The sequence below is a fragment of the Xyrauchen texanus genome, chromosome 4 (genome assembly GCF_025860055.1).
Source record: "Xyrauchen texanus isolate HMW12.3.18 chromosome 4, RBS_HiC_50CHRs, whole genome shotgun sequence".
Lineage (NCBI taxonomy): Eukaryota > Metazoa > Chordata > Actinopteri > Cypriniformes > Catostomidae > Xyrauchen > Xyrauchen texanus.
The window spans coordinates 52,012,755-52,016,432 of record NC_068279.1 but is presented as its reverse complement, the minus strand read 5'-3'; positions in this window follow the sequence as shown (position 1 = coordinate 52,016,432).

The window sequence follows — 3,678 nt, the reverse complement described above, 5'->3', positions numbered from 1 at the left end:
CTTCGGTTTTTATGGCGGGTGGCACCAACATTAAGGTGCATTATCGCCACCTACTGTGTTAGAGTGTGGACCAGAGTTTACCCATTTCGTGAGAAAAAAAATTGTCTTAATTAACTCTGTTTTTTAAGATAATGAAATACACTCTCTAACCCATGAATAAGCATATTTTTAAGCTTTATTTCTTCCACTCCCACCTTTCTATGTTCCCTTTCCATTGTTTCTCATTCATTAGAATACTTTTGGCAGACACAAATAACATGTTCTACTGACTCCTCTATTCCGCAGCGCTCACACAATCCTGTTGGATGTTTATTTATTAATTTTAAAGTTTTATTCAGCATGGTATGCCCAACTCTTAATCTTGTTAAAATATTTTCCTCTTTGGTGCTTCTTTTAGCTATCCTCAATACTCCTTCTCTTTGTATTTCATAAAGTTGACGTCCTGTGTTTCCTGTATCCCATTTTTGTTGCCATTCCTTAGAAGTATATGCTTTAATTATTGCTTTTGCTTCATATTTACTAAGTGAGATATTCACGATCTCCTCATTTTCCAAAGCCTGTTTTGCTAACCCATCAACCACTTCATATGCCCTTTATCCCCCTATGAGCTGGTATCCACATACATATAGTCATGATGTTCATATTCTTTAATCTATACAGATTTTCATATATCTCGTTGACTATATCCTGTCTACTGTGAGATATATGATTGCAATGACTTTAATGCCAAACAAGAATCTGTACAAAGAACAACCTTTTTGATTTGTGTCTCTTCTATCCACTGTAATGCTGTTGCAATTGCCATCATCTCTACTGTGTATACTGACAAATGATCTGATGTTCTCCTATTAACATAATTTTTTAAGGATGGAATACTGAAAGCAAAACCTGTTCTCCCAGTATTAGCATCTTTAGATCCATCTGTACATACTTGGATAAATGCTTGATATACAGTTTGTAGCCTATCTTCAACAACATCTACAATATTTCCAGAGTCTTTATACACTTTCATTAACTCTAGAATATAAAAATCCATGAATACTGCAGGAAACATCCAAGGTGGAGTTATTAACAGCGATACTGCAGGAATGTATCTTTTCTGACTTAAAAGTAATTTCTCTAGCTTCTTCATCACTATTCCATGCAAAGCACTTCTGTTTAGACCTTTCCTTTTCCCAGCATGGAAGGAGTACCTTTACTGTTTGATGATGGTCTTCTGAATGACCTTGAATATTTACCCAATAGTTCATCATTAACTGCTTGCTTCTGATTTGTAGCAGCATTTCACCCACTCCAACCTGAAGGGCAGATACAGGAGTCATTTTAAAAGCACCACAACAAAGTCTCAAAGCTTGAGTTTGTATCACATCCAGATTTTTCAATAAAGTTTTTGCTGCTGATTCATAAGCAATACTTCCATAGTCTAACACTGATCTAATCAGTGCTATATAAATATTTTTCATTCCAGATCTACTCGCTCCCCATTCTGATCCTCTTAGACATCTCATCACATTAAAAATCTTATGAATATGTTCATTCCATGTTAATTTTGCATCAAACCACACACCCAGAAACGTAAAAAATGTAACTCGTTCAATATTTTGTCCATACATCTTTATCTGTGTATCAATGCCTCTTTTCCTATTAATGTTTTGGTTTTCTCTACTGAAAACCTGAATCCCCAAGCAAATGACCATTTTTCTACCACCTCAAGTGCCTCTTGTATTTTTCCTGTAATATGATTTATATTCCTTCCCCTTTTCAACAATGATCGCCCAATGTCTCCTTGGGCTTGAGAAAATACATCATTTATCATAATGGAAAAGAGTATTGGACTAATGATGCTGCCCTGAGGGGTACCATTTTCCACCATATAGCTTCCAGATAAGGCTTTCCAAACTCTGACTTGAATAAGTCTATCAAATAAAAAGTCTTTAATCCAATTATAAATTCTACCTGCTATTCCTATCATATAAAGTTTGATCCGTCTTTCCAAACCATATCATATTCTTTTTCGACGTCGAAGAAAACTGCCATAATTGAATCTTTTTTAGCTTGAGCTTTCTTCCATAGTACCTCCCCCTCTCCGGAAACCACTCTGATGAGGAGATAGAATTCCTCTACTTTCCAAATAAAATGCTATTCTTTTCATTATCCTTCCTATATGTGAAGTTAATGCTATTGGTCTATAATTCTTTGGCTTTGATGGGTCCTTTCCTGATTTCCTAATAGGAATAATCACTGCTTCTTTCCATCCAGTTGGTAACTTTCCTTTTTTCCAAATTTTATTATAAAAGTCTAGCAGCTTTATAGATGCCAAAACACCCAAATGTTTTAACATTATGTAGATTTCATCCTTCCCAGGAAATGTTATTCCAGCTCTTGCTATTGCCCTCTTCATTTCTTCTATAGTAAACAGAGAATCCATTGAACTGTTCATTTCATTCCATCTCTCAAGCCTTCCAGTATAAGCTGATTTTGTTAATTCCTTTCCTCTTTTTCCCTCCTCAGTTAGGTTATTTGAGCGATGGATTTCAATGAGTGCCTTTGCTATTATTTCTGCCTTTTCCCCTACCTTCAGAACAGGATATTTCCATTCTCTTCTGATTCCTCTCATACTTTTAATCATGTCCCATACCTCTCCCACAGGTGTTGATCTACCAATTTTATTTCAAAACATCTGCCAGCTTTGTCTTCGTGCATTACGTATAATTTTCTCTAACCTTTGCTTGCATTTGCTTATATTTAATTACGTTTAGAAAATTATGAGTTCGTATTAATATTCTTAGAGCTATATTTCTTTCTTTATCTACTGTACTACATTCATCTGTCCACCAAGGGACCACCTTTCTCTCAATTTTCCCCTTACTTTTACGAATTGACTCATTTGCAGCTTCAATCAATACTGTTTTAATTTTTTTTATCAATCTCCTCAATATCTTCATTTAAATCTATTTTGTCCATTTCTCTCTCACAAATAAAACTAAACTCTTCCCATTTCGCACTGTCAAAAATCAAATTCCTCACTGTTTTCCTTGTTTATTTCCCTGTAGTAATATTCTACAAAACACTGGATAATGATCACTCCGGATTGATGTTTCATATGATACATCCCACTCACATTTCCCTTCCTTCCTTCAACAAAGATCCTCCTATTGGATTTAACTTTGGTTATTGCGGTTTAATAACAAGCTAGAAGTGCATTTCCACCTCCTACTGGAAGGGAGTGTAAAGGGAACACGTGGGAGATAGGAAATTTAAAATCCTTAAAATGTAAACTTATATTTTCTTTAGATAGTAGTGTATATTTTTGACCATTTCTGAGCACTTATAGTAGGTTTTGTAATGTCAAGCTGTTGATTTCCAGAGATCATTGGAGAGTTGGAATTTTTCTCAGACAGTGCCATGCAATGTAGCAGCACATCAACTGTCTTAGACCACACTTGACACAACTGCTACATTAGGCTTGTTTGAGATGTTAAACACCTCACCTTGAAATAGATGGGAGTAGGCGGTTTGTATGCTTTTATGAGAAACACAATTGCAAATTTCATAAGACATAGCAAGTCACTGAAACTTTGTACATAACGCTAAAAAAATAAATACAAATTTAAATAATGTATTTCTTCAGCACCAACCTGCCCAGCTCTTCTTATCTGTTTAAATACAAATTTCTCT